General features: G+C 37.5%; 1 protein-coding gene and 1 long non-coding RNA gene across 9 annotated transcripts in view; both read left to right on the forward strand.

Annotated features, from left to right (window-relative positions):
* LOC106504960 overlaps nucleotides 1–22593 on the forward strand; it is a 71985-nt gene extending 49392 nt beyond the window's left edge. The window contains exon 3 of the long non-coding RNA XR_002347047.1: nucleotides 21804–22593. This is a non-coding gene — a long non-coding RNA (uncharacterized LOC106504960). The remainder of the gene's footprint in view (nucleotides 1–21803) is intronic.
* The window catches only part of ASB4 (ankyrin repeat and SOCS box containing 4), a 227253-nt gene that overhangs the window by 152282 nt on the left and 50274 nt on the right, over nucleotides 1–24697 (forward strand). The window lies entirely within an intron of this gene.

Raw genomic sequence — 24697 nt, forward strand, 5'->3', positions numbered from 1 at the left:
ATATTATAAAGAATTCTACTCAGTCTGCAGAGGAAAGGCAGTGGAAATGATGCATTATAAGTAGATTTAATTTAGGAAAGCCCCATTGAGTGCTTAGCCTGCTTACCCACACTACTCCCATATGTGTGGTGGGGTGACAATCAGGTGAAGTCATATGATGTTCACAAAGATGGCTAAGGACTAAATGTAAACTGAGGTCACCAAACTTTTGTGTGTCATCCCATCCAATAATATTTACCAGGTTACTCACACAGTGCATTACATTCTTCTCTGTCATTTCTCTATGACGAGAACTGTTGTTATGACTGGCAACATTTATGGTAACTGAGCTGAAATAGCCAGATCAGGTTTTGTACCCAGTTGGCTAAGATGTTGTGTGCTTCCATGATTAGAATGTGACTTGGAAAGAAGAGTTGCACTTCTCAGACTGACCTCAGTAGTTGGAGGTGATTTTGCTATAAAAGTAAAGCCAAGGGAATTGTTTGGGGAACATGGGTATGGACAAATCTACACATTCATCTGAGTAAAAATAAACCATGAGAGTACTATCAACTGATTTGGTGTTAATGGGCAGAGAAGAATATCAAAGCTTGTACCCTGTGCTGAACCCAGGCTCCCTGCTTGAGGCATCTGATCCCTGAGATTTTTGGGAGCATACTTGCCTAGCATCAGATGAGTTCTATCCAGCCTGGGAAAATCTAATAATATAGGGCCTGGTAGAGCTTCAGGATTGCGAATCCCACTTTTGCTAAAGGGCTGGGCATGTCCAATTTAACAAAATGCATCAAGACTCTAGAGAGAAGCCCATTCATCTTTTCCACTTTTAGAAGCATATTCTAAGGAAGCAATTAAATAAGACTTCAAAAGTCGAGATGGAGAGATGAACAGATTTGGCTACAGAATATTTAATGTTAAAAAATGAACAGCAGACTTGGAGATGTTTTTTAAATATATAAGAGACAAATGATTACTTTAGAAATGACTGTTTCAACAAGGAACAACATAGTCATGATATGTTCCTTCCTGGAAATTATAAACTTGTGGGAGAAACAGGCATTACAAAAGCAAATTGACAACAGAGCTATGAAGAAAATTCACATAAAGAATATAATGGGAAGGAACTGCCTTAGATTTGGTGGGCAAGGAAGGTCGATCTGAGAAGGCAACACTTATAGGAGATGGAACAGCCTTCCATTAGGAATATTGGTGAAGAGATTGAGGAAAATAACACCTAATCACTATTTGGTCTATGATGTTTCCTATAACTGGTGTTTTTAGAGGATATTAGGTACCAGAAGCAGGACTAGATACGTGGATCAAAAAATTTTTCTCTCAAGTGTCTCAGACTAATAATGGGAGATAGAAAACTAATGGTCAATTTATGGTAAAAAAAAATGATGGGACTTTTATTTAATTCTCAGAGCAAAAAAATATATAATTAATGCATTAAAAAGCAGTTCATAAAAGGGATTCAATTAGTGTTATCACGGTGGTGGTGATAGTAACAGTGCCACGTGGTGCTGATGTTAGTGGTTCTCAGGGGTGTTTGGATGAAGAACTGCATTGGAGATCAGGGAATACTTTCTCTGAGTATTGGCTTTGAGGGTAACCTTGGAAGGATGAGGAAGATTTGGGCAAATTATCGGTAGACAACAGGGAAGAATGTCTAAACCTGAGAAAAAGCAGAGGTACAAGCTAGGGATACAGTGGAGAAATAATGACTAGTTTAATTCGGCTGATGTTTAGAGTTACCCAAAGGGGGAGAAAATGGAAGAATGGGTTATATCTTGAAAGCCTTAAATGCTGGTATGGGGACTTTGAGATTCCTGGACTAGACAACTTCGAACTGTTAAAGCCAAAGGCAGTGTGGTCCCTGCTCAAATTTGTTAGCAGCTAAACAATTCAATGCAACTAAACTTCACTGAGCAGCCATTATGGTAGGTGTTGGGGACATAAAGATGAAAAAGGCATAGTCCCTTCAAGTATGGGAGAAAGACATGTAAATAATCTAAAGAAAAAGTAGTATGATGCATATAAGGTATGTGCTGGGGTTGAGGGAGAGCAAGCAGTCAACTAAGACTTCCTTGGAGTGGGTGACAGGTCTAAGTTATAAAGGTAGAATAGAAGTTTACTGGCAGACCAAGAGGAAATGTGTTGGGGTAATGGGGAGAGGAAATGAAAGGAGCCATTTTCTTGATAAAACCTCTAGACTTTGTCAAATCAAAAAAGGAAGAATAAAAAAGTTACATGGTGTCCTAAGCCTGTGCTGCTAGGAGGAGGTGATTTCAACAAGAGAAGCAAGAATTCAAAAGGCTTAGGAGGAAAGGATAGGTCAGCTGGCCAGGGGAACACAAATGATGACTTCAAGAACAGTTCGAGTTAATGAGAAACTGCTGGGGAAACAGTCATGGCTGTAATTATTGGTGAAGGGAAGATGGGAACTCAAAGGCTAAGCCATTGCTGAGAAGTGAAGATAGATGAGTAAGAGTCTCTCCCCCTTTCTTTACACAAGGCTCTCCTTCCCTATTAGCCTACAGCTATGCCTCACTTTTTCCCCATGCTCAATATTTCCTTCTAGAGCAGTCCTTTGTTTCATTCTTGGCCTCCCTACACTTATTAAGGTCAAAATCCTTCCCTTCACTAAAGTAACACCAAAAAAAAAAAAAAAAAAGTTTTTTGGTTTTTGTATGTGTAGCTCCAGTGTTACCAGAAAAAAAGCAAGTAAATCCTAAAGCTAACATAACTGGACTTTTTGTTGGAAAACAAGAATTTTTGCCTTACTTCCAAATACAGGCTTAGCATTCATTTCCCCCTAGAAATTTCTCAATTGTGTTTGCTTTTACAAAACAATAAGAGAATATGAGCAAAGGAAATAAAAAAACCAACTAAGGAAAAAACATAATAGACATATGGAGACATTCTGAAGCTAATGAATAAGAAAATAAAAAGTAATAAGATAATGAGATGTCACTGTTCTATCGTCAGATTAGCAAATAACAAAAAAGGCTGATAACATCTGATGTTGGCAAGTCCTGAGGAAATGAGCACTCTTCTATACTATTTGTGGAAGTGTAAAATTGAGAGCATGTTTTTTTGGAAGGCAATTGGCAGACTCTATAAAAACTTTAAGGATGGTAACCTCATGTTTCAGCAATTCCACTTCTAGAAACTTATCCTACAGTTTCCCCAACAGAGAGCATAAAGATTTATGTATAAGATTGTTCATTGCAGTATTACCTGTAAGAAGAGAAATTTGAAAACAAAGCAACGTGTCTACTCCTGGGGGAATGGAAAAATAAATAACACCCATGCACTAAAATACCAGCTGTTAGTCGTAAGGAGTGCAGTAGGCAGACAGCATCCAGTTGCAGAACCTCTGGGATCCACATGATATCTGAACCAACGCCACCCTTTTCCCAAGGAGGCTGCTGTATTGGATAAACACCTAGGATTGGCTGTTTCTCCTCAGTGTGGAACTCTGCTAATAGAATTCTTTGCACTGAGGACCTCTCAGAGACTGAGGTTTTGTCAGATTTGCATTATGGTCTGAGTCTGTCTTTGCTAAGATCTTCTCCCCATCCCCCCTATCCTGCATCATATACACACTTGCATATATTGGGCAAGCTTTCCCTGCCCCATACTGCTTCCTCCGCCTTAGGCTTAACCCAGATGAGGGTGGGTGTCCCTAAGAGCAAACATTTCCCATTAGAAAAGTTCTACATTGGGCAGAGATAGAGATTATTTCCCTGGTCCTTGAATGCATAACTAGGATATACATACTTGGCAATTGGCATATGGAATAATCCTACATTAAGTCCTTGGCTTATGGGGTTAGAGCTGTCAATGTGGGAAAAGCCAAGTACAAGCTTCTGAAGCAAATACAAAAGAATATGGTATCCCATGGGAATGATGAAGATTACCACCATTCTTATAAGTATCTCAAAGTTGGTGGTTCCATCATCCACTGAATTCATTTATGGAAACTGGATAGTTCCTTGAGAATGATTATAGACTACTATAAACCAATGGAGTAGTAGCCCTGATGGAAACAGCTGTGTTGGCTATGGTACTTTTCCTAGAGCAAATTAATGTGGTCCCAGATACACTTTATATAGTCTCAAATTTAGTGAATGTATGTTTTTGTTTTATAGAAACAAACAAATATAAATAAAACCCCTCAAAACCTCTTGCACTTCTTGTCTCAGCATCTGCTCACAGAGGACCTATACTGCCATTACCCTGTCTCTATAATATAGACAGGAAAATTGTCCTCTATATTTTTCTAAGTATAAAAGACTTGTCACAGGCTAATATGTAGATATTATGGTCCAGTTTTTATTTAAGAAATAAAGAAAAACTGACAGAAACTGAATATTTAAATATGGGTAGATATATGTGTATAGAGTCTGAGAGGAACAACACTAAATAGTCATGGCATTGGGGGTTTGTGGAAGGAGAAACTCTCACTTCTTACTTTATATTATATTCTCCATGATGCATGGCTCTGTGCTTTATACACTAATGCCAGTAAGAGTAATAGTAATGAGTAGTATATGAAATAACACCACTTTAGGAAAGGCTGTTCCCCATGACTTATTTGCCCATACATTTTTCTTCTGTGGGACTATGGGAAGCAAGAGTGGATTGAAGCAGCTAAGAACTAGGCCATTTCTATAGCTAACTATGCTACTGCTAGCTCCAACAGTCCTACATGACTGTATTTTGTCTGAATGTAAAAAATTGGGAGTTAAGATGGAGAGAGCATTTATAGAAATAAATGTTGTGCAATGAGTAATGATGCTCCAGTCCTGGGTAACTTGGCCTACCGCCACTGAATTGAAAGGTAGAACTGGGACTTTGGAAAGCAGTATACTCCCAGGCAACTTCAAAGATCAGATGAATGAATTATTCAACTCTCTGTCCTCATGGTTCCTTGGGCTCTAACCCCAGTGATGTTGACATCTGCTGCATTTGTATTACTTATTCCCATAGCCACTCCCCATGCCTGATTATTGATCAGGACTACCTCACCTCTGAAAACATGAAGGCCCTTGGTTTTCTTCTTCCTTATTACAACCCTCTGTGTCTTCTTTTTCCGTTTGGCTCATTTCTTTGCTCTCCTCAATCCTGTTGTGGCATTCATAAAGATCTCCTGGCCTTCACCTTCTCTTTTGCTCACAATATGTCATTCATTTTCTGTTTTCCATTTTTTCCTGTCCACCCTAGATGCCTGCTTCATTACGTGTTTAATTCTCACCTTTATCCCTTTCTCGTTCCTCTGCTGCTTCTGCCTTACTTTACCAAGGAACAGGAATCTTTATTTTATGTGTGAGATTTTCCCCTCTGTCCAGCACACTATTGCACTGCAGGAGATCATAAGCCCACAGGCCTTCTCTAAGTCTGTGTTCCTGGTGGGATCCTACTCTACAGGCTGCCAAAAGGCATCTCAGTACAGAGTGAATCATGGCATTTGGTTCCACATAGTTAAGCTAAATGGCTCCCCGGACTCCATGTTGTGCTCTAGGACCTCAGAATCTACCTGGATCCGTCCCACTATGCCTCAAGTCATGATTTAATTCAGGTACCACCTGACATTTTCCTCCCCTCAGTTCATCCATCTTTGACTCATTTCTTCTCCAGATTTTGTTTGTTTTTAAGCCTCCCAATCTGACCTCCTCTCTCCTGTTCTTTGCCCTTCCTCCAAATACTTCCATTTTGCCTTATGGAACTCAGCATTGGTCTTCAAACTTCCTACATCTCAAATTTATTCTCTAAATATTTCTTGTATATATTTGGCACAACTTGAGGATACCACCTCTCATGCAGCCTCTTATGTGTAGGCGGCTTTTTTCCTCAACTTCAAGTATTTCATAGCCTGAAGGTAAGATGGATATCCTCCTCCTTCCATACCTTGTTTATTACCTTTCTACATTCAAAACACTACTTCTCCATTCCTTTAAAATCATGAGACCTTTGAAGACCAGTCATCAGACAATACTTCCTACTACTTATTTCATCTCTGCCTTTTATGGAATACCTGGCTACTTTCTTGCCAGTTCAATTCCTGTCATCATCTTGTTGATTTCATCACTATTGTGAATGATTCACCTATCCTTTCACTCCTGAATTCATCAGTCTCTTCACCTTATCAGTATCTATCCACAGCCCACCTTAGCTACCCATTTCCTAGAACACACTCTAGAACTTTTCTTCACAAATAATTCATCACATAGAAAATATCAAAAGCAAATATCTTACTCCCTGGATACCACTTTCCATTCACCTAGAGTATTTGATTCAACCATCATCTCATGTACAATACCTCAAATTCAGTGAGACTCCAGTTTTGCCTTCCTTAATTCCTCAATTCCTCTTATGTCTTCTCCTCTTACCCAGTATGTACTCCAAGGTCGAACACTATAATTATATACTTAGAATACTCTCAACACTCTCTCTTTCCCATTTTCTCTCTCTGTTTCACTCTCTTGGTGTACCAATCCTAGATAAGCTATTCTAAAAATATAGAGTGGGTAAAAATTTCAGTCCAAAATTCCAAAATGCCAAATGTGTAAGTGTTGACATTTTCTTTTCTTTTACTTTTTTTTTTTTTTTTTTTTTTTTGATGGGGGCATACTTGAGGCATATGAAAGTTCCAAGGCCAGGAGTCGAATCAGAGCTGCAACTTCTGGCCTACACCACAGCCACAGCAACAAGGGATCCGAGCTGCATCTGTGAGCTACACCATATCTTACAGAAACACCGGATCCTTAACCCACTGAGTGAGGCCAAGAATCAAACCCACATCCTCATGGATATTAGTCAGATTCATAACCTGCTGAACCATAAAAGGAACTCCTAATATTTTCTCTTCTGTTAGTTTAATGTCTACTACAAAGCCTTATAATTAATGGGAGATTTTACCGTTCTTTCCCTCAGAGCTGCATCCACATTCTCAGAAGCTCATGTGGGCCCAAGGCCTCAGGGCAAGTGGAGAGCTAGTGCTTGTTGTCACCTTGCCATGCTAGCTTCTCTTGAGATGTTTCTCGTTATATCTGTTCTTAGATTGTTGGTTCATGTAAACTACAGCAACGTCATCCCTTGTTCCCATTTAAAAGACCTATTTGGGTCTGTCTCTCTTTCTATTGTCTGTCTGCTCTTGGAATGGGTAGCATTTCATTTTCTGTTTCCAAAACATCCAGATCCTAGTCTCATACCTCATATACCTCAGTGTCCTTCTGTTGTGACTATCATTTCGGGGCTATGGGAAACTCTAGGGGGCTTATTCATACCTTTCTGCCTAACTCCCCATGCAGCCGTTTCTACTCTTGCTGTGTTCTAGGGTCTTGGTACAGAAAATCAGTTTCAAAGGCCTAGGCCTTGAAGGGATTTTCAGCATAGTGAATATGCAATAAATAAATCACATCAATTTACCCACTATTACCTCTCAAACTAGAAGAACTTCTCTGGTTTGAGGAGTATAGAAGAAAAGTTGAAGGAAACTTGACAAGGAGTTAGTATATGGATCACAGAAACCATACACAGGTTTTTAGGGAAAAAAGAAAACATCTCAATTTCTCAGTAATGCACGTCTTCAAAATTTGCATAAGTAATTTTGACTTCTGTGAGTCGTGGTAACAGACTGCCCATGACTCACAGAATACCCAAATGAGGGAGGGGGTCATGGGATAATAAAAAATGTTGGTGGAAAACATAGATGGTTAATATTTTGAATGTTATATGCATAAACAAAGGAGGTAGCCCAGAAGGTCTGTAGTGGTTATTTTGGGGTGGTAAAATTATCAGTATTTACATTTGCTTTTCCAAATGTTAAAACAATGAAATGTGCTACTTCTTAATTATAAGGAATTATAAATGTTATTCTAAAAGTTGAAATTTAAAATATGTGCAGCAAATGAACAGGCAAAAAATTTGGCAGAGATCTGTTCAAAGAGGCTTTTTTTTTTTTTTTTTTTTGGTCTTTTTAAGGCCACACCTGTGGCATGTGGAAGTTGCCAGGCTAGGGGTCAAATTGGAGCTGCAGCTGACTGCCTACACCACAGCCACAGCAATGCCAATGCCAGATCCGAGCCACATCTGCAACCTACACCACAGCTCATGGCACCACTGGATCCTTAACCCACTGAGTGAGGCCAGGGATGGAACCATGTCCTCACAGATGCTAGTTGGGTTTGTTACTGCAGAGCCACTTTGGGGAACTCCCTATTCAAAGAGGCTTTTGACTGAATTGGAAGGCAGAATCAGGACAGGGAATTGGGGAGTTGCTCTCCTGCCTTCTTTTGCTACTCTCTTGGGCAAACTGAAAGAGTTGAAGACTCCAGATCTGAAGAGCCCAAATTCTTTCCTTCACTTTCCTGCCCTTTGACATCTTTGGACTGACATTGAGCTACTGTCAGCTGAAACTTTGCTTCTGGTTCTGTGAACTGTTCCTTTTCCCTGATTGCTGATCATTGCCTAAATTTCCTGAGATTATCACCTTACAGGCTATTTCTTCTCCTGTCCCCCTGCTCTCAACAGAGTACAAAGAAATCTCTTATTTGGAAATCTCTAAGTTTTGCCAAGATCGAGCCTTGGTTTGTGTAGCACCACCTGGCTGCCTTAGACAACCTTTCCCTGGTATTTCAGATAATAAAAGAACACAATCAAGCATCAGGTCATCTGGAAGACAAATGTTAGAGGTCACTTCCCTTTGTCATTTCTTTGTTTATCTCAGTACAGGGGATGGTCAAAACTGTATCAATACCCCACTGAATATCCACTTAAAAATGGGAAAACTTTGTCAGTTAAAGAAATGTTCCTTATTACCTGGCTAATTCAATCAATCCGTGTGTATTGGCCTGTTAGTATATGCAGTGTATTAGTATAGTATTGCATGTTGTATGCTTAACAGTAAAAAGACATACCCAGATGCTACACTAAAAATTTCTGTTTGAAAATACCAATTTAAGCATGTGCATATTGTGCAAGCAGTTAGTCCCTCCCTCCCCTCTCTAGCTAATGCCACCAGTCTAAGATTATAACATCCTTTCCTGTTTGGTCTGGTTTGGCCTCAGGATTTTTTCCAACACAGCACTCCAGAGATCAGAGAAGCAATGAATTGGGTTTTAGAGATGCAACCCCATGTAATTCCTGGCCTGTCGATCCAAGCAGCCTCCCCGTTCTGGCCTGCAGTGACACCTTTGCCTTCACCTTCCCCTTTCCATCTGGAAGAACTGCCCTTTAGTAAGACTGTCAAAGGCAAACATGAAAATCATTCATTTAATCCAACACTTTCACTTGCAGAGAAAAAATGAGGCAGAGAGGACATTAAGTTACCTAAACTCATGTAGGAAACATGAGTTTTCTAAATCTCACTTTAAACAGAAGTCTTTGCCATGCTTTTCATGGGCTTGGGAATTTTAAGATTTTTTTTTCTTATATCACCATTCTGAACTTTTAGAACTAAGAATGCCTGTTTGTCCTCTTAGCCCAAACCAGACAACTATGTGAAATTGAGTTTGAGGAATAAAAAGAGGGCAGGAGGATGCTGGAAATTCAACAACTTGTTTCTTCAAGGACACTGATTTTTTTTTTTTTTTTTTCCTGGTGTCTTCTTCTCTGAAGGGCATAGGTTAGACTTTGCCCAGAGAGAAAATTAGACCATGTTTAGCTTTAGCAGTAATCACACACTCCTTTTCCCCTTTCAATCCTTCCGCTTTGAAAATAAACTTAAGGATTTGACACTCCTGATTTTGAGTGACCTGTTTATGCTCTTGGTTGATGAAGGGACCTAGCTATGTTTCAATAGTCAGTGCTGAGTCCAAAAAAGAAAGGCGTGGGCCTCCCTCCTCTTTTGTTCTTTCTTTCACCCCTTCCACAGTAGGGTTCTCCCACCACAACTTTCAACAAATAGGCACCTCAAAATGTATTTTGTATTGGAGCAAAGGGGACATTTTCCTTTGCTAGGGCACTCACCCATAAATTCATTTCTTGTTTGAAAATAAAAATAAAAGTTACTCTACCATGCAGAGTTTTCATCAACATTGTGTTGGAAGAAAAAAACAAAAAACAAAAAACTCTAGTCCATCTTGCAGAAGCTAAGCAGATGCTGGGCTTCTGGCTAGCAGGCTAACTGGGTGAGAGGTCAGTCCCACACCCACAGCCTGAGCTGCCCTGCCTGGCAGTGAAGTCAACAAGGAGAAGTTTAGTAGGTGAAGGGTCACTGCTCTGGAGCTGCAGTCACTTTCCATGAGTCCTTCCCAGGCATCTAATTTCTGTTTAGGGAAATAAAGCTCAGTAGGGGAAAGGTCACACCAACCAGAGGCGGCTCTGTAATAACCCACTCCTGGCTCAACACTGTGTCCAAGGCAAGAGGCCAAGTACTCAGGCTTCTCAGTCTTTAGGAATTTTGCAGTTCAACTGGAAAAATAGAGATTGTAAACTGCTTTACAGATCATCCTGTACCAAATGTGGCAAACTGATACACAACCTATTGACTGGCTAATTTATGTTATGTAATATAACTTTGTGAAATTCTTTTGAAAAGTGTACTGCAATAAAGGCACTTGCAGTTTACCTTATTAATTGCTCTAGGCCAGAGCTCTAGCTCCTGATCCCAGCCACACATTAGAATCACCAGGAGAGCTTTCTGCAAATGACTGATGCTTGTACCAGTTGGATCAGAATCTCTAGCTGGGGTACTCACCCATCTTAGTTTTATAGTGTCTGAAGTGTATCTAATGTGCAGCATTGCTTTAGAATCTTAAAACGTAGCCATTTAAAATGATTCCAGTTTAGGAGAAAAGTTCTCCACCTTGTAGAGCAGTGATTTTTAGATTGTGGTTCATGACCAGTCAGTGGTCATGAAATCAGTTTGATGGGTAATCACCAGCATTAAAATGAAATGGAATAGAGAAAAAAAGCATGCTTGTGATGAGTGAGATTTGGGAGGGGTAGGTGGGTGAAACTTTTGTTTCAAATCTATCTGGATCATGTTGTGAGAAGACCAATATTACGGATTCTAGGAATAAAAGTTTTGCTGCCTTGAGCCTCCACAGAATTGTTTTAATTTAAAGTGGCTGTTGGCTTTTCAAACAGTTTGTTGATTCCACAGGATGTTGTGGCTGTGAATTGGGAAGCCTGCCATGACACTATTCTGAAAACTGCTGTGCAAACAGTGTTCCTCCCAGATGGTTCCCTGAGTTATTTCAGTATGAGCATTTCCTCTTGAAATATTAAAAATGTAAAGGCAGGTTATGACCAACATCTCAAGGTGAATTAATGAGAAATTCCAATGAGAGAGAAGTTGGTTGCTTACAAGTCTGGATGGAACCATGCCAGCATGAATTCTACCCTAAGAAGACTAAGCTAGCTAAGACAGAGCCATGATAGTCCTTCTGACCTGTGGTATTATGGGGTGGTAACAGGCTATCACTGAGCATGTCTGGAATGAGCCAAAATGGTAAGACCCATACTCTAAGAGGAGGTGGGTGTGTCTCTGCTAAGGATGTTGAGTAACTGAATAGAGGAATGTCAATCAGCTATTATAGAATGAACCCAGAAATTGTATGGAGAAAACAGGAATAGTGATGAGGGGCACCAGGTTTTGGATGACTTCTTTTTCTCTGTTAATGTCCTTTTTCTTTCTTATTTTTCTTTTGATTTACATTTAAATGAATGCTTCTGGGTTATGCTGCTCCTTTGCCTGCCAGTGGACACTATGTTTCAGATTGGTTACAGTTAGAGAATCTATACCCTATATCAATTTGAAAAGGAAATAGAAGGCCACAATGTTATTAAATGTATACATGAATTCTCTGGATGACTGAGGTTCCACATTTATCTTAATATTTCAGCACAACCTTAAGGAAAGTCTTTCTTTTCTTCAGCCTCTGAATTGAGGAGGAAGAATTAATATAATATGTTCTGTCCTTCAGAGGAAGCTGTCTAATGGTTTGATTCAGTAGTTTCAATAGTTTGATTTATGAAAGAATTGCTCAAAACCAGTGACTAGTAGTCTTTACCATTCTTTTTTAGGAAGGGAGGATCTGCTATGGTCCTACAAGCAAAGGAAACATTAAAGCTAATTTCTCCATAGATCTTGGAAAAGTGGCAACAAATAATGGATTTGTCCTTCAAAAAATGTTTCAAGAAAGCATCTTTTCAGTCACTGATCAGCTACAAATCCATTTAGGGCAGAACCAGACCAGCCATGGGTGATTTTTCTCATTAAAGTAGTGTTTAAACTGTTGTTTCCAGATGACATAGGAGACATACCAGACAAACAACACCTGCAAGAAGAATTGGGAAAGTATTGATTTTTCATCAGTCAAAAAGTTTACTAGGCAGATGAAAAATAATTTGCCTTCACAGTGACATTTTTCCTGAAGTCTTACTTGTCAAAAGCATTGTTTTTCCTTAAACACTCAAACTTTAATTACTGGAAAAGGTTAGCATCAAAATCAAGGACATGTCAGTAAATTAGAGGTCACATCAGAAAAAGTAATTTAGTTAGGAGCGAATGAATTTTTCATCTTGTCTCTAACTCTCCCCCTAACCTCCTCTCCCTTCCTCACATGACCTCTCCTGTGTTCACATGAATACTATTAGCAACAATAAGTGGATATTTTGACAAAACAATGTTTGGGTATCGGTAAATTTTACAAGATAGTCCTAGTTAGGTATAATCAGAACTTATAAAATCGGTCTAGAAGCTGGCAATCAAGATGCCTGAATGACTTTCCATGAAATTGCACCCCATATTTGGAGGCAAATACCATTCTGCCTGTGTACCTTTTCCCCAGAATTTGGGTGCACCTTCATTGACATTCCTAGACCTTTCACCATTTTGTAGATCTGCAGTTGTATTCACCTACAATGGTTCTCTTCCTTCTTATTATTCTTGACACCATTCTCTTAACTGTGTAGACTAAGGTTGAATTGGCTTCTAATGACACAGCGTTATACTCTTGGTTGAATATACTATCAACTAAAACTCCAAAGCGGCTCCCCTCTGTCCCCCAGAGGGGTGTTTGTGTATACTTGATTTTCAACTGAATAGTTTTTAAAAATTTCATCGATCTTGCCTGTCCAGATCTTAGGGAATTCAAATTTTATACTATTGCCTATCTTAAAGAAATAGCTTGTATCATCTGAAAATTTGACAATCCTCTATGTACCTACCATTTGGCTAAGTTGCTTAGAAGGAGAACAGAGGCAAGGACCAAGCTCTTTGGAAGAACCAGAGAAAACTGTTTTTGGAGGAAAATAGAATGGAATACCAATTTTGTAAGATGCAGCTGAAAAAAGAGTACCATGTTTAAATACATGTGGAAAATGCTATATAATACCATGTTTAAATACATGTGGAAAATGCTATATAAACACCCATTTTAATATTTAGAATATATATTGATGATTAAAAACTCTAAGACACTTCCTTCCAGATTGACCTTGATCAACAAATTTATCATTTCCCAAACTGTGTTCCACTAGATATTCCTTGTTAAATTTAAGCATAAATAAATATTTATTTCATTTAGGACTTTCAGAACCATATTTATGATAAAGTTGTAATGTGCAGCCATAGAATATTCAGTCTTTTTATGATTTACTAGACCACAAAGACTTTTTCTTCACAGAGCATCTTTCAAGACTGGCATGGTAAATTTGGTAAAACCATGTCAGTGAATATTTGGGGGCTATTGGCTCCATGTATTCCAACCTCAAATTTTGTGAGTTAATCTAATGGATGACAGCCCTCCACCAGTGCTATGAACAAACATTAAAATCAGCAAATATTAAGGTCACTTTTTGAAAGAACCCAGTTAAAAAATCAACTTTTTTTGAGTCAAAATCAAATTTATTTGCATACAGTAAAATGTGATTCTTTTAAGGGTGCATTCTTAGAGTTTGACAAATGTATACATTGTATAACCACCATGACAGTTAAGATTTAGAACATTTTCAGAGTTCTCTGGTGACTTAGTGGTTAAGGATTCAGTGTTGTCATGGGGGTGGTGCAGGCTCCATCTCAGGCCTGGGAACTTCTGCATGCTGTGGCGAGGCCAAAAAAAAAAGAACTTTATCATCAACCCCCAAATTCCCCTCATGCCCATTTGCAGTCAATCTGCTATGACTCCTAATTGGCTGTTTATTGCTATGGATTAGATCTGCATTTTTTAGAATTTCATATAAATGGTATCCTACATCCTATCCCAGTGAACCAATGAACCAGAGGGGCCAGGTTGTAATGTGGCTGACAGTATTGACATCAATTTGAGTTTCTTGGCTCCCACCATTTCAGCCTCCATAAGCCTTCCCTCTCTGTCATGTTCACCCAGTATATTAGTAAATACTATACGCGGTAAGGCTTGCACATAGAATCGCTAAACCCATTTCTTTAGGGAGGCAGTCTCTCTAATCCTCACTTAAATGAGAATTGAGATTCTCTGAAACTTCTGTGTTCACCCTTTCATGGGTAAGAGATCATTCAGGATGGGGTAATGGAGGAATTATTAAGAAGATTGCTTTTTTCTGTAATTTCCTCTCTAGCCTTTTAGATGGGTAATTAGCAACAGAATATTGGTTTTCTTAGATTGTTGCCTAGTAGCATAAACTTGGTTAAAGCAGTCCTGCTGGCATTCTAGGAAAGGGTTTCTTTTACTGGTGTTTATCATTCAGATGCTGAAATTCACACTGGGTGAAACTTGGCATGACAGCTCTCAGCTCAGTTGCAACTTAGAAGAAAACAGATTCTGCTTTGCTTAAATTGTTTTCGATTGACTGGGTAAGAATAAATTAAAGGTTCTTGTAGGTAATAGCTTCTGAATTCAATTAAAAATATCATCAGGCAGCCGCTTTCTCTCTCTTTTTTTTTTTTCTGAAAGTACATAAATGATTTTGAGCTACTTAATTGATTTTCTTATGAAGTTTTTTGACTGACAGGTTTAGTTTAATTCTTCCTCAGTATTTTTCACTCATAGCAATATAGGGATAGAAAATAGGAATCAGAAAAAAATTCTAATTATCCTGCTATTATAAGAATCTCAGAGTTATAACATCTTAAAGGTCAGTCAATTCATCTCTTCATTTGTTCATTCATTCGAACACTGATTCATTGATCAAATATTTTTCTCTTAATTTGGGCCAGGTTCACTGCACAAAGTACTTATCACACTTGGGATTTTTTGTTTACAAAAGACCCTAGTTTGCTAGTCTATAAATTTCAAGCAAGCTGGGGTCATGTATGTCTGTTTTATTTACTGCTGGATCATAAGTACCAAGAATAATAGATGGTGTATATTAGACATTCTATAAGCATTTGGTGGAAGAAAGAAAAAAAGAGAGGTGGGGGGAGGAAAGAAGGAAGGCAGGCAGTAGGCAGGCAGGTTGGCTAGAAGGCTAGAAAGGATAGGATATGTGGATGTTCTCTGTACTCCATATTCCTGGATTGGAAAAATCAATATTGTAAAAATGGCCATACTACCCAAAGCAATCTACAGATTCAATGCAATACCTATCAAATTACCCATGACGTTTTTCACAGAACTAGAACAAACAACCCAAACATTTATATGGAACCACAAAAGACCCAGAATCGCCAAAGCAATCCTGAGAAACAAAAACCAAGCAGGAGGCATCACTCTCCCAGATTTCAAGAAATACTACAAAGCCACAGTCATCAAAACAGTGTGGTATTGGTATCAAAACAGACAGACAGACCAATGGAACAGAATAGAGAACCCGGAAATAAACCCTGACACCTATGGTCAATTAATCTTTGACAAGGGAGGCAAGAACATAAAATGGGAAAAAAAGCTTATATTTTTATATGAATAAGATTTTACTACATATATAGTATTGTTTTATAGCTCATTAAAATATGATAAAGGCTTTGATTTTTTTCCTGATTACTAAAAAATACCCAATGAAATATAAATAATATAGAAAATATACAAATAAGAAAATACTATTCAGTTTTAGCTTCATCACTCAGAGAAAAATGGTGTCTTGCAAGTTTTCTAATAGATATGATGTCACAAGTCTTTCCCAGAGTATCTTAACAAAATTGTATCTGTCTTCAGATCCAGTCCTACAACTTACTGTAGTAAAGTTATTTTAATATAATTGGAGGCTCTTCCTGCTGAATTGCTTGTCTACATCTCTGGGTCAAGTCACTGCTGCATGCCCAAACTTGGCTCTTGGCTTTGTAAGTCCACAAAGTTAATATTATAAGTTAACTGGCATCTGAGAGTCAAATTCAGAAGGCTCAGACTTGCAAGACACAAAATCCTATGTGGAATGTCAGACCTGTTCTCATTTTTGCACCTGCTGGAATCCTCTGCCTGGAACTCTCCAATTACATAAGTGGCTCTTTCCCTCATTGTTCAGATCTCTACTTAAATGTCTCATATTTGAACCCTTTCATCACCATCCTTTTCAAAGTAGCATGCCCCTTTCTCTGATACTGTGAATTTCCTCCTTTATGTTTCCTCTAGGGACTTATCATTATCTGATATTATATTATTCATTTATATTTGAAAATATTAGTCACTATATTTTGTTTGTTCACTCATGTCCAGCACACAATATATGCTTAACCAGTTTTTGTAGAATGAATGAATGATCTTCCAAATGTGACCCAACAAGTTAATTGCCCATTTTACTCAATTTCTATCTCTAGAAAAATATCTTTGGGAAATGTGATCAAGAACAGGAGGTACTGGGAGTTCCCATTGTAGCTCAGCAGGTTACAAACCTGACTAGGATCCATGAGGATGTGAGTTCGATCCCTGGCCTCACTCAGTGGGTTAAGAATCTGGCATTGCTGTGAGCTGTGGTGAAGTCACAGTTACAGCTTGGATCCCATGTTGCTATGGCTGTGACGAAGGCCAGCAACTGTAGCTCCAATTAGACCCCTAGCCTGGGAACTTCCATATGCCACAGGTGTGGCACTAAAAAGCAAAAAAATCAAAGAACAAAAAAACAAAAAATCACCATAATGTTATCATCACCATGAAGCATGCATTTATCAATAATATACAATTTTATTCTGTTGATGTGAACAATAGAGATAAATTCATCTATCAGTTACCAACTTGAGGCTTATGAGGTCAGAAAGGATTTTTCAAAACTTCAAAAATTTTAGGAGTTCCCTTGTGGCACAGAGGGTTATGGATCTGTCTTGGCTGGGGTTGCTGCTGTGGCACAGGTTTGATCCCTGGCCCAGGATCTTTTACATGCTATAGGCATGGCCAAAACAAAAAAAGAAATTTTTTAAAAAATATGTAATGATTTTTTTTCCATTATAGCTGGTTTATAGTGTTCTGTCAGTTTTCTACTGCACCGCATGGTAACCCAGTTACACATACATGTATACATTCTTTTTTCTCACATTATCATGCTCCATCATAAGTGACTAGACATAGTTCCCATGCTACACAGCAGGATCTCATTATTAATCCATTCCAAAGGCAGTAGTCTGCATCTGTTAACCCCAAGCTCCCAATCCATCCCACTCCCTCCCCCTCCCCCTTGGCAACCACAAATCTATTCTCCAAGTCCATGATTTTCTTTTCTCTGGAAAGGTTCATTTGTGCTATATATTAGATTCCAGATATAAGTGATACCATATGGCATTTGTGTGCTCTTAAAAACGGAAAGTTTAATGAAACCCATGCAGTATCCTTAATAAGGCTCGGGGAGGGGGGAAGATAAAATAGGTAATCCAGAGGTTACAAAACTTCCTCAGGTCACAGTGATTTATTTGGTAATTTTCTCATAAGTGTTCCTAAGTCTGATAGTCTTGTTTATTAAATATTTATATCCACACAATTCAGTAGTAATAGTTGGTCTGAAAAATGCTGCTAAGTTTCCCTAGAAAATTTAAAATATCTGGGAGTGCTTGTGTGAATATTTTGCAGTACTCTAAAGGAATTTGGAACACAGTTTGGGAACAGCGGAGCTGACCAAAGCTTCTAAACTGCATACGTTTACCATAAGACTAAATTACTGTTAATTCCAAAGTAAGACCAAATTACCATAATTCCAGCTTAATTTGGTCATTGATGACATCATCAGAATTCCTGGGACAAGTTTGTTGCACCAAGTGCAACTATCAGAGCACAAATTGAGTGGTTGTAGGGTTTGACTTGAATGAATTAAATCCTGCCACAATGACAGCAGTGTTAAGCAACCAAGAGTTCTGTGTTCTAAGGAACTAAACTCTTCTTCCTAGCTTTTATATTACTAGCCATACCGTCCCAAAAGTAATTTATGTGATTTTATAATACTATCATAAACTTTGCTACTAATAAATCATTTGCAAACTGGATTAACATTGACCAAAAAATAGTGATGATGTGGGCAGTACAAATTATTTATTGTTCAGTGTATATGAAGCTTAGTTGGTAGACAGAATCCTTTTTTTTGTCTTTCTGCACCTACAGCATATGGAAGTTCCCAGGTGAGGGGTAGAATCAGAGTGCAGCTGCCAGCCTTTGCCACAGCCACACCAGATCCCCAGATCTGAGCCATGTCTGCAATCCACACTGCAGCTCACAGCAATGCCAGATCTTTTAACCCACTGAGCAAGGCCAGGCATTGAGCCACATCCTCACTAGTTGGGTTCTTAACCCACTGAGCTACAATGGGAACTCCCTAGTAGACAAAACCTTTTAAAGACTCCACTGACACCGAGTGGGAGAAAAAAATGCTCAAGATCACTGATTATTAGAGAAATGCAAATCAAAACTACTATGAGGTACCACATCACATCGGTCAAAATGGTCATCATTAGTAAGTCCACAAATAACAAATGCTGGAGAGGGTGTGGAGAAAAGGGAACCCTCCTACGTTGTTGGTGGGAATGTAAATTCGTACAACCACTATGGAAAACAGTATGGAGATACCTCAGAAAACTAAATATATAACTACCATATGACCTAGCAATCCAACTCTTGGGCATATATCCAGACAAAACTTTCCTTGAAAAAGACAATGCACCCATATGTTCATTGCAGCACTATTCACAATAGGCAAGACATGGAAACAACCTAAATGTCCATCAACAGATGAATGGATTAAGATGTGGTATGTATACACAATGGAATGCTATCCAGACATAAAAAAGAACAAAATAAAAATAATGCCATTTGCAGCAACATGGATGGAACTAGAGAGAGACTCTCATACTAAGTCAAGTAAGTCAGAAAGACAAATACTGTATGATATTATTTATATCTGAAATCTAATATATGGCACAAATGAATCTTTCCACAGAAAAGAAACTCATGGACTTAGAGAACTTGTGGTTGCCAACGGGGAGGGATATTGAGTGGGAAGGACTGGGAGACTATTGCCTTTGGAATGGATAAGCAATGAGATCCTGCTCTAGAGCACTGGGAACTATATCTAGTCGCTTGTGATGTAGCCTAATGGAGAATAATGTGAGAAAAAGAATATATATATATGTGTGTGTGTATGTGTGTAACTGGATCACTTTGCTGTACAGTAGAAAATTTACAGATCACTGTAAACCAGCTATAATGGAAAAAATAAAAATCATTAAAAAATTTTTGTGAACCTATTGCTCTAGTTTTCTGGTTAAAAGGGCTTCACCTTAGCCTGATTAGTGAAGCATTTATACACTTACTTTAGAGAGAGAGAAAGGGTGGAAGCCCTACCATTGCAGAAAATGACCTTTTTCATTAGATGGTGATTTTGATAAGGAGCATTGTCAAAGGGTGACATTTTTTATCCTCTCAGCCTTTGGATTCCAGACTTCTAGATATACAAACCAACATCTACAGTGGGTGGTTGTACCTGAGGGTCTAGAGGTTGTTTGAAGCAGTAATTAGTATCCTATAGTATAAGTTCAGGAATTTTCTTATTTTCATTTATAAGACTGGATTACATAGAAGATAGCTTATGTTTTCTCATTTGATTGCTGTGATAAGGATTACATAAGAAATTAATGAAATAGAGAATAGAAATAAAATAGAGAAAAATCAGTGAACTAAAAAAATGGTTCTTTGATAAATGAAAAAAGCTGTCAAAAATTCTTCCTAAAGTGACCAAGGAAAAAGAGAACTCAACTTATTAAAATCAGGACTGAAAATGGGGACATGACCATCAAGATTACAGAAATAAAGAATTAAAAGGAAATAATATGGATATTTGTATGCCAATAAATTAGATAAGTTAGATTAAATGGTCCAATTCCTACAAAGGCACAAATTACTGAAATTGATTCAATAAGGAGTAAAAAATCAGAATAAATCTGTAATAAGAAAATAAACTTAATTAGTAATCAAAAAAACTATAAACACAGAAAAATCAAGGCTTAGACAGTTTTACTGGTTTATTCAACCAAACATTTAAAGAATTAATATCAATTCTTCATGGGAGTTCCCATTGTGATATATCTGACTAGGAACCGTGAGGTGGTGGGTTCAATCCCTGGCCTCGCTCAGTGGGTTAAGGATCCGGCATTGCTGTGATCTGTGGTGTAGGTTGCAGATGTGGCTCGGATCTGGCATTGCTGTGGCTCTGGCATAGGCCAGTAGCAGCAGCTCCAGTTAGACCCCTAGCCTGGGAACTTCCATATGCTGTGGATGCGGCTCTAAAAAAAAGACAAAAGACAAAAAAAAAAAAAAAAAATCTTCATAAGCTCTTCCAAAAATAGAATAGGAGGGAACTTTTTAAACTCATTCCATGAGGCTATCTTTATGCTGATACCAATCAGAAGAAAGGAAAACAAAGCACTAATATCTCTTATGAACATAGATGCAACAAAATACAGCAAACCAAATATGCTGACATATGAAAAAGGTTATCCCCCTTAACCAAGGTGGATTAATGCAAGATTGGGTTTTTACACCTGAAAATCAATTAATGTAACATATAATATTAATAGAATATGATATTCCACCTGATCATCTGAATAGATATAGAAAAGACATTTAACAAAATGCAGTACCTTTTCATGGTAAAGACACTTTAAAAATTAGGAATAGAAAGGAACTTTCTTAGTGCAATAAAGGGCATCAAGAAAAAGCCCACAGCTAATACCATATTTACTGATGAAAGATTGAAGGCTTTTTCCTAAACTCAGGAATGAGACAAAGATGTCTGCTGTCATCACTTCTGATCTACACTGTAGTAGAGATTCTAGCCAGTGTGTTTAACCAAGAGAGCTAAATAGGAGGCTTCAAGATTGGAAAGAAAGAAGTAAAACTCTATTCACAGATGACATGATCTTGTTTTTAGGAAACCCTAAGCAATCCACTGAAAATTATTAGAAGTGATAAGTTCAGAATGATTATAGGTTATAATATTAATATAAAATTCACTTATAAATAGGGGCAGGGGACTAATAGGTAAAAGCTACTGTGTACAAAATAAAATAAAAGGATATATTTTAAAACACAGGAAATATAGCCAATATTTTATAATTTTAGAGTGTAATCAATGAAGATTTTGAATCACAATGTTGTACCCCTGAAACTAATATATTATAAATCAATTATACCTTAATTAAAAGGATTAATTGTAGTCCTATACACTAGCAATGGATAATCTTAAAATGAAATTAAGAAATGTATTTAAAGTAGCTTAAAAAGAATAAAGTACTTAGGATAAATTTTACAAAAGAAGGGTAAAACTTATACTCTGCTATCTGTAAAACACTGTTTAAAATAATTAATGAAGACTAAAACAAATGGAAGTGATTTTCATGTGCATTTAATCAGAATGACAGTATTCCTCCAACTGATCTACAGATCTCATGCTTGGTTTCTTCACAGAAATTGCCAAGCTGATCATAAAATTCATATGGATTTTTAAGAAAACCGGAAGATTCAAAATAATCCTGAAAAAGAAGAATGAAGTTGTAAGTTGGAGGACTTATACGTCCCAATTTCAAAACTTACTATATAAAGCTATGATAATCAAGACAGTGTGGCACAGTCATAATGATAGACATATAGATCAACAGAGTAGAATTAAGAGTCCAGAAGTAAACCCTGCATTTATAGTCAGTCGTCTTTGGACAAAACTACCCCTAAAAAAATTGAATGGAGGAAAGAATATTTTTTCAATAAATGATACCAGGGTAACAAGATATTTGTATAAAGAATGACACTGGATGTATAGCTCACATCATATACAGAAGTTAAGTAAAAATGGATCATAGACCTAAATGTAAGCACTAAAAAATAATGCTCTTAGAAGAAAAGATAGGCACAGATCTGTTGCCTTGGATTTGGCAATGGTTTTTGAATTATGACAACAAAAGTACAAGCAACAAAACAAAAAAAATAGACTAAACAGACTTTATCAAAACTAAAACTTTTGTGCAATAAGGGACATAATCAAGAAAGTGAGAAGACTGCCCACTGGATGGGAGAAAATATTTGGAAATCATATACCTAATAGGGGACTTGGATCTAGAATATATAAAGGACTCTCACAAGTCAAAAATAAAGACTAAGCAAATTTTAAAAATCACATAGTATCTGCATAGACATTTCTCCAAAAAAGATTTACAAATGATAAATCAAAATCATAATGAGCAGTTTCCATTGTGGCTCAGTAGGTTAAGAACATGACATAGCGTCTGGGAGGATGTAGATTTCATCCCTGGCCCTCAATCAGTAGGTTAAGGATCTGGTGTTGCCACAGGCTACGGCATAGGTCACAGATGTGGCTCAGATCCTGTGTTGCCATGGCTGTGGTGTAGGCGGGCAGCTGCAGCTCCAATTCAGCCTGTAGCCTGGAAACTTCCATATACTGTGGGTGCAGTGTAAAAAGAAAAAAATTCTTAATGAGGTATCAATTCATATATATATATATATAATAAAAAAAGAGTGTATTCTTTTTTGGATGTCACATATACTAAAATTGGAATGATACAGAGAAGAATAGCTATGTCCCTGTACAAGCATGACAAAAATTCATGAAGTGTTCCATGTTTTTAAAAGATAAATAATAACAAGTATTGGATAGGATGTGGAGAAAATTAGAACCCTCAAACACTGCTGTTAGGAATGTAAAAGAGTACACTTTTGAAAACGACCTGAAAATACCTCAAAATGTTAAACATACAGTCACCCTATGACCCAGAAGTTCAATTTTTATACCCAAGAAAACATACTTTGGGGTTCTCTTCATGGCTCAGTGGTTAATGAACCCGACTAGGATCCATGAGGATGCAGGTTCGATTCCTGGCCTCACTCAGTGGGTTAAGGATCTGATGTTGCCTTGAGCTATGGTGTAGGATCCTGCATGGCTGTGGCTGTGGTGTCGGCCAATGGCTACAACTCCAATTCAACCCCTAGCCTGGGAACCTCTGTGTGCCTTGGCGCAGCCCTAAAATAGCAAAAAAGAAAAAAGAAGAAAAGAAAACATACCTCCACAGAAAAATATGTTGTATATGAAAGATCATAGCAGTGTATTCAGAATAGCCAAAAAGTAGAAATAACCCAAATGCCCATCAAATGATGATGGATGAATAATATAAGTGGTATAATTACACAATTGACTATTACATGGCAATAAAATGAAATGAAATACATTCTATAAAATAGATGAATCTTGAAAACACATTAAATAAAAGAAGCCCTTGAAAAAGGACACATACTGTATGATTCATATGAAAAATCCATAATCCATAATAGGCAAATCCATAGAGACAGAAGATTAGTGGCTATCTAGGTCTGAAAGTTTTGGGGAAGTGATAGCTAAAAAGAACATGGTTTCTTTTGGAGTGATGAAAATGTTCCAAAATTAATTGTGCTGATGTTCATGCAACTCCAAGAATATACTAAAAACCCACTGAATTGACACTTTAAATGAGTGAATTATATGGTATAATAATTATATTTTATAAAACTTCTGCCAAAAGTGTCAAGAATATATTAATAGTAGACTATACTCATTGAACAGGAAATTAGTGAGTTGGAAGATAGACTTGAGAAAATCACTCTTGATGCAGCACAGAAATATTGAGAAATAGAGAATATGAAAGATATACATTGAGAGTTTCTGTAATATGTCTAGTGGAGTTCCAGAAAGAAAATATAAAGGATAAAGGAAAAGAATATATTTAAAAGGGATCATGGGTCAGTATTTTCCATAATTTAAGATAGATCAAAAGCTCAACTCTAAAGCTACTCATAGAGAAGGAGCTTTTGAAAAGAAAAGCTGAAAGAGCTTTAGCAGGATAGGCAAAAAGAAGACCTTAAATGCTAATTGAGAGAAAAATCATATTGCTTATAAATGGATAATATGTAGACTGACAAGACAATTCTGTTCAATAGCAGTGGGTGCCATAAAATGTTGAAACATCTTTGAGGTGCTGAGGGAAAATCAGCTTTTTACCTAAAACTGTGTGTCTCCTCAACCTACCATTGAAGAATTGAAGTAGACATCTCAGACATCTAAAAAGTAATTTTTTTTTTTTTTTGTGGTGTAGGCCTGTAGCTGCAGCTCCATTTCAACACCTAGTTTGGGAACTTCCATATGCCAGAGGTGTGGCCATTAAAAAAAAAAAGAAAGATTGACACTTCTATGTTTTATTATCCTGTCCAAATATCTGTGCATTCCTTTGTCAGCACTAATTCTTTTTTTTTCTCTCTTTTTTTTAATTTTATTTTCCCACTATACAGCAAGGGGATCAAGTTATCCTTACATGTATACA

The sequence above is a fragment of the Sus scrofa genome, chromosome 9 (assembly GCF_000003025.6).
Source record: "Sus scrofa isolate TJ Tabasco breed Duroc chromosome 9, Sscrofa11.1, whole genome shotgun sequence".
NCBI classification, from domain to species: domain Eukaryota; kingdom Metazoa; phylum Chordata; class Mammalia; order Artiodactyla; family Suidae; genus Sus; species Sus scrofa.